The following is a 12276-nucleotide window of genomic DNA, read 5'->3' on the forward strand; positions in this document are numbered from 1 at the left end:
GGTCTCAGTTTGCCTTGAAGAAAATTCCATCTTCATTCTCTGTTAGTCTTTCAATTCTGAGCAGAGATCACATTACCATGCCCAACCCCTTTTCTAAACCAATGGGGCTGCATTACCTGAACACACCACACCAGCATCTTCACCGTGATTACAGTTGTGTTCTCCCCGTGGCCTGGCCAAGCACTCCAGGAGGTTGTTTTCCGTCCCTGTGCAGTTCACATCATCCAGCCAGATGGCACCATGCCCTCGCCCAAACCAAGCTTTGCCAGGGGCCGAGAGGACCGTCCCACAGCCCAACTGCCGGCACACAACTGCCGCATCCTCCACGTCCCAGCCATCATCACACACAGATCCCCACAGCTGCTTGTGGAGCACTTCCACTCTCCCAGCACAGGAATTTGAGCCATTCACCAGTCGCAATGATGTGGGATCTGAAACAAGATTGACGTGGTTTTTAGAAGCTTTCTTCCATTGTCATATTAATCACATACTAAAGTTTGTCACTGATTTTTTCTCCTTTTCTGACACTTATAACCAAGAAACTTTTCTATGTATTTCGAGCCATTAAAAATGACATGCTTGAAAGCCTCTGCAATGGCCACAGACCTTGCAGTCTAGACAGCTTTAGCACCAAAACACCAGTAGGCCTCTGTGCCCACATGCTATGCAGTCATGATGATCAGGAGTGTTGAATCACCTGAACCTTTGGGAAGGAAGTGCGTGCTCCTGTTCTTATACTTAAATATCATAGAAATGTTGAATATTTAAAGTGAGGTTTTTATCATCATCCAGAACAAGAAAATTTGTCCATACTTACTGGTAAAGAATACAATAGATTTTGGAAAAATCTCTTTCTGATTGCTGTGTCCTTGTGCAACAAGCCCTTCCCTTCTATGCTGCTCTCAGTTTAGCAGCTCTTAGTTGTTTTCTTGATTGCATCACACTTCACTTCTCTCTAAGTCTCTAAGAAAAGCTTCTTTCTTCCCATCATTCAAGGATTTTGTTGTATGTCTCTCACTGCTTTGCTCAGATCCTTCTGCCCATCACCAGCTCAGCACCTCTTGAGTTGCTCTTGTCTCCCACCTCCCCAAGGCTTCACTGGAAATCCAGGCCACTGAATGAACAAGCCTCTGCAGAATAGGGCCCTGAATTCTATGGGTTTTGTGCTATCCAGCATTGTCACACACTTCCTTCCTCCAGCACAGCTCAGTACTCTCCTGAATCATAAAAGACTTTGTGCTGGAAATGACTTTAAGGTCCATCTAGTTCTAACCCCCTCCCATGGGGCCACCCACTACATCAGGATGCCCAGGGCTCCATTGAGCATGGTCTTGAGCACCTACAGAAACAGGGCATCCTCTGCTTCCAGGGGCAGTTCATGCCAGTGCCTCACAACCCTCTGAGTAAGGAACTTCCTCCTAACATCTAATCTAAATCTTCCCTCTTTTAGTTAGAATAGTGAGTAATGCTATTCAAGAAAATACTACCTGAGCACACAACACCAGCATCTTCACCGTGATTGCATTTACTCAGTTCCCCTTTCCTGGACCTGCATTCAGAGAGGGCACCTTCCATCCCTGTGCACTCAACATCCTCCAGCCAAATAGGGTTGGATCCTTGCCCAAAGTGTGCTGAGCCCGGAGCTGACACGGCTGCCCCACAGCCCAGCTGCTGGCACACCACCTCTGCATCATTCAGGTCCCAGCCATTGTCACACACCGTTCCCCATTGCTGGTTGTGAAGGACCTCGACCCTCCCAGAGCAGCGGTTAGAGCCGTTCACCAGCCGGAGCTGGGTTGGTCCTGGAGTTGAGAAAGACACATGCAGGTCAAACACATAAATGTGGAAGATGGGAAACTCACACCGCAGTCAGATGCAATGTGACGTGGAGACTACCACTGGAATAAACGCAGACATTTAATCCCATTCAAGGTATCCTCAGGCATTCAAAAAAAGCATGGTTCATGTGGGCAAATATTTGTGACTGTTTCACAGTGGGCTGATCTGTGTTGGGCATTAATTAGCTGTATTGCCTAGGTCACCCAAGAATTTAATGGAGGTGGTTCAGCCACCTGGTTTACATGGAGGAATCTGAGTGTAAACACATAAGTTTTGTGCTATGGAAACACAAAATGAGAGGATACCTTGGCAGTCCAAGCAGACTAGATGGACTCATGGTAAAGGGGAGGTTCAATGTGCAAAGGGACTTTATGGTACGGTGTAAACATGCATCACTACAGCATCATGCATTATGGAAAGGGAAAGGATGTTCAGAGCCCAATAGACCAGTCAGTGGGCTATGGAGGATAGCAAAGTGGTGGTTGGAAACTGACACTCATTCTTCTAGGATAAAACCTTCACAGTTAGCAGACAACCTGAAATAGGTACCTACACAGAGGCAAGAGATTTAACATGAGCAAAATAAAGTTGTCTCTCCATTACTCTACCAGCATGCTTCCCTTAAGGAACATAGCAAAGTACAGTGTCCATCATTCCTTCCAGCATCACTCCTTCCAGAGCTGCACCACAAAGGAATGCGAGTCTCTTACCTATACACACCACACCAGCATCTTCTTTGTGGTTGCAATTACTCACTCCCCATGGTCTGGCCCTACACTCAGAGAGGGCAGCCTCTGATCCTGTGCAGTTCACATCATCCAGCCAGATGGGTTCATAGCCCTGCCCAAACCGAGCTGCAGATGGAGCCCATATGGCTGTACCGCAGCCCAGTTGCCGGCACACCACTTCTGCATCATTCAAGTCCCAGCCATCATCACACACACTTCCCCATCGCTGGTTATGCAGCACCTCAACTCTCCCAGAGCAGTGATTTGAGCCATTCACCAGCCGGACCTCGGTGGGGTCTGAAATAGAAAGAGGCAGAGAGTATCAACTCATGGCTGTAGACCTTGTGATCAGAGACCAAGCACTTGATATGACACGGAGAGTGAATCAGAATCTTCTAATGGTCTTGGTTGGAAGGGCTCTTAAAGGCTGCAACCCAGTAGATTATTCTCTCCGGGGCCACATCCTGTCTGGCCTTGAACTTCTCCAGGATGGAGCAGCCACAGCTGCTCTGGGAAACTGTTCTGATGGAAGCATTCAAGAAATGTGTAGATCTGGTACTTAGGGATATTGTTTAATCAGCAATATTGGTGATAGGTGGATGGGTGTACTTGAAGACCTTAGAAGTCTTTTCCAACCTTCATGATTTTATGATTCTATGATTGCCTCAGAGATTCAAAGACCCACATATGGGAAGAGCACTGTCATAGGTGAGAAAGGAGAACCAATCTATTGAGCTCCTGCAATGTTAGTACCCATAAGCTCATCAGCTATGAACAGCAGCTACCTGAGCACACCACACTGGCATCTTCTCCATGGTGACACCCAGTGACTCCTTTAGGCCTGGCCCTGCATTTGGAGAGGCTATCTTCTGTCCCTGTGCAGTTGACCTCAGACAGCCAGATGGGACCACTTCCCCGTCCAAAGTGAGCCAAGCCAGGAGCTGCAATGGCCACACCACAGCCTAGCTGCCAGCACACAACGTTGGCATCTCTCATGTCCCAGTTGTCATCGCACACTGTCCCCCATTGGTATTGCTCCAGCACCTCGACTCTCCCAGCGCAGCGACTTGGGCCATTCACCAGCTGGACTGCCATTGGATCTGAAATGAAGAACAGAAAAAAGAAAAAAAAAAAAGAAAGAAAAGAAGAAAAAAAAAATTCTGAAAGAGCTGCTGGAGATGATGTGGAGTTGTTGGAGCTGGTCCAGAGGAGGATGTGAAAATGCTTATAGGACTGGAGCTTCTCTCCTATGATGAAAGACTGAGGGAGCTGGGGGTGCTCAGCCTTGAGATGAGAAGACTCCAGAGAGACCACTTTGCAGCCTTCCAGTATTTAAAAGGAGCTTATAAAGAGAAAGGAGACTGACTTTTTACTTGGGCAAATAATGATAGGACAAGGAGGAAGGGAAACCCTGGAAACAGGAGATCTTGTGAAGGACCATGACTCTTAGCTCCACCATGTAATGTATTTTTTAGACAGGAAATCTCTTGGGACTCAGCAAGGTGGAAGTCCAGTGAGAAGCCATGTGTCTGTTCACTTGAGTTAAAAAAAATGAGCCAGGAAAAATGGGAAAATTGGCAGAGATAATATCCTCCCTGCATCATTTCTTGGCAGGAGGAACGGTATCATCACCCCTTTGCATTCTGAACACCTTTATTCTCAGTGGCAGTGTGGCTCTCCATATACACAGACAAAAAAGATGTGGCATAGACTTACCTGTGCACACCACACTGGCATCTTCCCCATGGTGGCAGCTGTGTTGTCCCCATGACTGGACTGTGCACTCACTAAGGGCAGACTCCATCCCTGAGCAGGTCACTTTCTCCAGCCAGATGGGGTCATAGCCTCTGCCAAACCTAGCCCAGCCTGGAGCATATACTGGAGTGCCACAACCCAGCTGCCGGCACACCACTTTCGCATGCTCCATGCCCCACTCGTTGTCACAGACAGTTCCCCACTGCTCATGATGAAGCACCTCGACTCGCCCAGCACAGCGACTTGGGCCATTCACCAGCCGTAACTCTGTGGGATCTAAAGGTAGGGTAAGAAAAATGAGTTAACAGGGACATTCAGTCTTCTGAAGTAGATGTTTTTCTGAGGCTTGCAGCTAGGTGCAACCATACAGTGTACAAGTGGTGGAACACCTCTCCTGTGGAGAAAAGCTGAGGGAGGTGGTCTTATTCAGCCTGGAGATGAGAAGGCTCCAGAGAGCCTTGCAGCCTTCCACTACTTAAAGGGAGCTTACAAAACAAGAAAACTGACATTTTATGTGGGCAGATAGTGATAGGACAAGGGGGAATGGTTTAAAAATAAGAGGAGGGACTTTGGTTAGGTGTTGCCCTGTCAGCACTCAGACATGATTTTTGACAACCGTGTTTCCCCATCTGAATCAGTATCTTCATTTGGGAGACACTGATCATATTGAGAAGAAGTTAACAACAGGATGCCTTGGAATGTTTCCTATGGGCAACAGCTGCAAGACTCCTGAACATCCATGTTCAAATCATAAACACCAGAACAAGTTTCAAAGTGCTGCTAATGTGACCACATCTCTCTCTGAAAACACATTTAATTAGGAAAGATATTTTTTAAATAACATTTGTTTACTCAAGCAAAAAGAAGATTTTGTGGGAACATGGTGTCACTGTGTCCTTCCATGCTATTTAGTCTCATCTACTAAAGCTCTTTGCAAATGCTGCCTGAAGGCACCCAGATTTTCTCTTCTTGTTCACAAGGATGGCATCCCATTGCAAGCTGGAGGAAAGGGGAAATATCTTTCAATCTTGGATCACCTCTAGAAATCCAGAAGAAACTTGGGACAACATTGTTGGTCAAATGAATCCTCTGAGTGCACAAATTGAAACATTCAGAGCAGCCCTGCATGATGGATGTGGTGAGCCACTTGTGAACTGCTATGTTAAGGTGTCAGAAAGAGGATTAGCACAGATTCATACCCGTATAATCTGTCTATAGATTGCCTACAAGAACAGAGTTATCTCTCAAACATTACTGCTTGCAGTAGCATCACAGACAAAGGAAAATTGTGTATGGAGGGAAGTAAAGTAAAATTAGATGCTAGAGTACCTGCAGAAAAACTTCTCCGTGAATCCATGAGCCGGGCACTTACCTGAACACACAACACTAGCATCTTCATCGTGTTTGCAGTTATGGTCTCCCCAGCGCTTCAAGCGACACTCAGTGATGGCCCCTTCTGTCCCCATGCAGTTCACCTCATCCAGCCACACAGGATCGTGTCCCTGCCCAAACAGAGCTTTGCCAGGAGCTGACACTGCCGTCCCACAGCCCAGCTGCCTGCACACCACCTCTGCATCAGCCAAGTCCCAGCCGTCATCGCACACTGTCCCCCAGCGTTGGTTGTGGTGTACCTCAATTCTCCCTGAGCAGCGGCTGGAGCCGTTCACCAGACGTACTTGTGTTGGTTCTGGAAAGACACAAGTGCCAAAAACCTGGGTGATGGCCCAGGAAGGGACCAGAACTGCCCTGGGACCAAGGAGTCCAGTGCTTAAGTGAATCCCACAGCTGAAGGTTGAAATGCTGCAGATGTGAACTGAAATGAGCAGACTCCTCATAGTTACTCATCTCCCAGAAGTCATCACCCAGTGTAACACCTGCATGAATGTCCCCTCTGAAGCTCCCTGTTCCTTTCCTTTCCCTATCACACACAGCCCATCAAGGAGTTCCTTCCACCTCCATTTACAGGGCTGTCGATATCTACACCTAGGACCATTTTAAAGCTCTTCTGTTCTTGTCTCCACCCATTCCTTCACCAAAAATAGAAAATAAAAAATAGAAAAATGAAAATAAAAATAAATAACAAATGTTTTAAAAGCGTGGATGCCAGCCCTGATAGGGAAGAAGTTAGACTTACCTAAGCATTCAACACCAGCATCCTCTCTGTGGCCACAATTGTGGCTTCCCCAGGCAGTGACCTGGCACAGAGAAAGGGAAGCCTCTGTCCCAATGCAGGTCACGTCATCTATCCAGATTTGTCCTTCCCCTTGCCCAAAAGTAGCCTCAATGGGGGCTGACAGAGCTGAGCCACAGCCTACTTCTCTGCACACCACTTCAGCAGCCATCATGTTCCAGCCATCATCACACACGGTGCCCCAGCTGCCATTGTGGAAGATTTCCACTCTGCCAGAGCAAGACCTTGAGCCGTTTATCAGCCTGACCTGGATCTCACCTGGAGTGGGTGCCCCTGAAAAACCCCAGAAAGCAAAGAATCAGAGTCTTTCTGGGCATGCAGACACCTACAGTGCTTAGGATCAAATGGTCACAAACTTTTCTGGGCATGCAGTCACCTACAATGCTTAAGAGCAAGTGATTAAAAACTACTGGGCATGCAAACACCTACAGTGCTTTGTTTAGGAGCAAATGATTAGAGACATTCTTGGGCAAACAATCAACTGTAATGTTTAGGAGCAAATGATCAGAATCTTTGCTGGACATGCATTCATCTACAATGCCTAGAGCAACTGGAGCAAATGGCCCCGAACTTTGGTGGGCATGCAGTCACCTACAATGCTTAGGAGCAAACGGTAGAAAATATGCTAAGCGTGCATTTGTATATAATAATTAGAAATGACTGAAACTTTGTGGGCATGCATCATCACTGATGTTTAGGAATAACTGATCAGAATCTTTGCTGAGCATGCAGTTATCTGCAATGCCTAGCAGTAACTGATCAGGAACTTTGCTGGGCATTCATCTGAAACATCTTTGGGTGACAAATGTTTTATCTCATCCTAAAGAAGGTGCTAATGGAGAACTGCGTGCTCCAGCAAAGGCTGCTGTTGGATGACTCATGTCTCCGATGCTCTTAGCCATAATGTCTAGACCTTGCAATGTCCTGCACTTGGTTCAAAAGGAGACAATGACTGTGAACATGGATATTCAAAGAGGTGAAAGAGATATAAGGAAGAAATTCTTTACTATGAGGGTGGTGATTGACCAGAGAGACAGTGGATGTGCCATCCCTGGAAGTGTCCAAGGGATGGTTGGGACCCTGGGCAGCCTGATCTAGTGAAAATCAACAGGAGTTTTGAAAATAGATGTTCTTTAAGGTCCTTTCCAACAGAAGCCATTATTTGATTCTGTGATTCTATGACTTCTGTGTTCTTTTGATTCTGTGATTCTGATTCAGTGACTCTGCGGTTCTACAACATTAGCAGGACCTTCTCCCATCCTCATGCTCCGTGCATTCCCAAAGCTCAGCCACTACGAAGGAGGGACAGTTCTGCCCACCATTTAATCCTTTGGCTGTCTCCAGCAGTCGGTGCAAGACAAAATCAATGAATGGTTGGAAGGGACCTCTGGAGGTCATCTGATCCAAGCAAGTCCAGAGCAAGACTCACCTGAGCACACAACACTGACATCCTCTCCATGCCCACAGTTGTGGGTTCCCCAGGGCCGTGCCCGGCACTCGGAAAGAGCAGCTTCCATCCCAGTGCACTGAACGTTGTCCAACCAGATGGGATCTTTTCCTCGGCCGTACCGAGCCCCACCAATGGCAGACAGCCCCATCCCGCAGCCCAGCTGCCGGCACACCACATGGGCTCCTGCTAGGTCCCAGTGGTCATCGCACACCGTCCCCCAGGTGCTGTTGTAGAACACCTCCAGCCGCCCCGTGCAGGAGTCAGGGCCATTCACCAGCCTGATCTGGAGAGGACCCGACACTGACAAAGAGAAAAAAGGGAAGGAGAAGTTAGTGAGGAATCATAGAGAAAAAGAAACTGAGGAGCTGATGGAAAGGAATCTTTACAGTGTCTACCTTCATCCCTATTATGCAGGAATAAGCAAGACACAAACAATTATAATTTTATTATAATTTCAACAGGGACACGTGCCAGCTGGCCCTTGAGCAAAGCCCAGATTTTCCACCTGCAGACAAGAATATAGTTCTTCAAAGCAGGAAATGCCAAAACACGACATCTTGCCAATTGCTTTTTAAGCATGTGTGCTTCAGGGATGAACTTACATGCCTAAATATAATTTAGCAATTAAATGGATGATTTGCAGGCTCTTTGTGGGAGCAATTTTGAGCAACACTGTGCACTCACATGCTGCACTCACCGATCACACCTGGCTTTGTTGGATGAACAGCCTTGACCACAGCACAAGGAACATAAGGGCTCCTTTATTTTCTGCAAACACCTACTCAGCTGTCTCAGATCAGCCTGGTCCAACCACATCAGCCCAATAACAACACCTATTACAGAGCAGGTAATTCCCATTCCTCCTCTTTTTTCAGCCATTCACGCTCTACAACACGTAGCTGAGTCTATCAAAATGGCAGCAATATATTCACTTGGCACACTTGATTCCGCACTTTTCACTTCATTATCTCTATCCACCCTTAGTAATTCACTCTGGTTTCTTTTGACCATAAATCTATGTTTTGGACAACTGGGTTGAACTCCTCTTCAATCCCTGTAAGCTGTTTGCTCATTCTTAATTTGCAACATTATTCTACTGCTGTACCTTTTGCAACATTCACCTTCTAGAAGGTACCAGCACCTCTGAGAAAAACTCAACTCTTCTACAGCTGCATTTGGAGTTTCTGCACCCTACTTCCACCAGTTCCCAAGAAACCCACACAGGTTGCTCTAAGCATGCATCTTATGAACTTGGAGCAATAGTAATTAAGCTGCATAGAAATGAAGAGGAGAACATCATTCCAGCATGGTCTTTCCCAAAACATGGGAACACAAGGCACTCACCACACATCCCTGTAAGGATAAAGAGGATCCCTCCAGTTCCCAGCCAAGTATTTGCAAGCAGCCTCTGCCCCATGGGTTGCCCAGCCAGCAGTAGAAGACTTTTGGAAAAGCTGCTCCCCGCCTGGTGGGATGGAGGAGACAGGCTCTGTAAAAACTGAGCTCAAGTCCACCATCAGCAAATGGAGAGGAAATTCAGCAAAACTCCATGGAGGCAGCTGCAGGAGAATGCATTCCACTTGCTCCCTGGCTTGCTGCTTGTGCTTGCGTAACACCAAGCTGAGTTTCTGAAGGGGAACTGAATCTTCCACTTTCAGCTTTATCCATGGTGATGAGCAAGTGTGTTCTGGGAACACTGTGGGCATTTGGGGTCAGTCCCCTGGGTGAATATTATAAGAGGACAGCAGAGAGAGAGTAGGAGGGTTGCAAGGCTTGGAGGCACATCATCCTGCCCAGCTCTTCTCCTTTCTCAAGATGGAAGAAATGCAGCAACCAGTAGGCACAAAACCATGTAAAAAACCCATGGTATCATCAGCCCCAGTAACTCTTCTTCTGCTTTGGCTTATGCAGGTCCAGTATGTTGACGACCAGGACGCCTGGGTCCTTATCCACAGAGCTCCTTTAAGCAGCTCAACCTCTCACCTGTACAAATGCATGCAGTTATTCCTCCCCTGCTATAGGACTCTCCATGGTCCATGGCCTTCGATCATGTATCATAAGGGACAGGTTGAAAATGGTAGATTTTCAGGTAGATACCAGCTTTGGATTCTTTTTAGGATTCAACCTCTGGAATAGAGATTGGCTTTCTTCCTGCCAGCAAATCTCAGACTCCAAATTCAGTTTTTGGTCTTTGTTTAATGAAAAATGGAGTCCACAGTCTTAACAGGATATGATTTCTTCATACTTACTAAGGTACAAAGAAATTAAATTAAAATTTGCTGTAACCACTTCAGTTTCCAGCTGTTTCCCATGCACAGGACATTGGTTTTGTTCAGCATCTTTTTGCATTTCCCCAATTTCTTTGGGATCAAGCACCTGCCCCATGGCTCCTTGTGCCAATAACAGACCAACCAATCTCTGAAGCTCACAGACTTTCACATACTTGTGCATTACTTTATTTATTATTTTTTTTCACGCAGCATGTTTCCTGTTTGTGCATGAAGATTTCATGCAATGCATTTCTGAAGAGGGCACTCACTATTCAGGGGAAAAAAAATGTGCTTTAAATTACAGAAACGCCTTATAAGACCTGTCTTCTGTTAGACAGGCTAGACAGGCTAGTTAACTCTTTCCTTGCTTAGAGCTCTGTTTGATTTCTGGGGAGACAATCCAGTTCCAGAGAATATTTTGGCTTCATCTGCTTGTTCTATTAATTCTCCAGATTCCAAACTCTCAAATTGAGGCCTCTTGCATTTTCATGCAGATAATCTGTAGAGTTATGTCACAGAAAATCACAGAATTGTAGAGGTTGAAGAAACCTCTGGAGATCATGTAGTCTAACTCCCAGCTAATGAAGCCTTCAGGTGGGTCAGCCACTCCTTCCAGCTTTGTATCATCAGCAAACTTGCTGAGGGTGGGCTCTATCCCTTCATCCAGATCACTGATTAAGATGTTGAACAAGATCGGACCCAGAACTGGTCCCTGGGGAACACTGCTAGCTTCAGAGCTCCAACCAGACTCAGTGCCACTAATCACAGCCCTCTGAGCTCTGCTACTCAGCCAGTTCTCAGCCCACATCACTGTCCACTCATCTAGTCCATACTTCCTAAGATTCATTACAAGGGTGTTGTGAGAGGCAGTGTCAAAAGCCTTGCTGAAGTCATGGTACATAACATCCACTGCTCTCCCCTCATCTACCCAGCAAATTATGGCATTGGAGAAGGCTTCCAGACTGATAAAGCATGTTTTCCCCTTGGTGAATCTATGTTGTCTACTTTTGATAACCTTCTTCTTGCAAAACACAGCAGACACCACCGGAGGCAGGGAATATCCTATGTGGAAAGAAATGGGTTTGAGTGATGCACAGAGAAATGATCTACTTGAGGGCAAATTGCATTGGAAGTAATGGGGAATAATTAAAGAGGAGAGGAATGCTGCATAATGAAATGCAGGTCCTGTAAAGGGATGCAGGTTTTATGATAGCATGCAGTTCTTGTAGTGGTATAAAGGTTTTGAAAACTATTTTGAAAACTATTCTCATCTGTTTACTCTCCAGTAATACTGTGGCATTTGGTCGATGGTTGTAGGGGGTGATGGAGATAGGAAGGGATGCAAGATGATAGCCAAGAAAGAGCATGGGCTGGATGGAAATGGGGAAATATGGGGTTGTTCCAGTTTTGGAGATTCACAGAACACAGGCACCCCTCCTCTGGTTTTGCATGCTGCTTTCGTAGGGGACGGGCTGTGCTTTGTGCTCATTTAACACACTGAAAACAACAAAGCCACCAGGAAATGTGCCCTGAGAAAAAAGAAGAAAAAGAAAAGCAAGAAGAATAGGAAAAAGAATAGGAAGAAGAATAGGAAGAAGAGAAAGAAAAGGGAGGGGAAGGGGAAGGTGAAGGTGAAAGGGAAAGGGGGAGAGAAAGGGGAAGGGGAAGGGGAAAGAAGGAGGGAAAGGCAAAAGGGGAAAGGGGAAGGGGAAGGTGAAGGGGAAAAGGGAAGAAGAAGGGAAAAGGAGAAAGGCAAGGGCAAGGGGAATAAGAAGGGGAAGGGGAAGGGCTCACATACAACATGCAGTTGTAGGTTTGGTAAAAGTGAAATTATGAATTATTATTTGATAGGGGGAAAGAGACGAGAAAATGTAAAAGACACAATGGAAGACATTCAGGGAATTCTATCCTAATCCTAATCAAATTAGGATTGGAAATTCCAGATTCAAAATGCCAGGGACCAGCACAGGAGGTTGAATTCCTGGGAGGCTTGTGAATTAAAGGGGCTGCTGTTACATCCCAGGACACCCTAGAGAAAGTAGA

Source organism: Lagopus muta, chromosome 28 (assembly GCF_023343835.1).
Source record: "Lagopus muta isolate bLagMut1 chromosome 28, bLagMut1 primary, whole genome shotgun sequence".
Taxonomy (NCBI): domain Eukaryota; kingdom Metazoa; phylum Chordata; class Aves; order Galliformes; family Phasianidae; genus Lagopus; species Lagopus muta.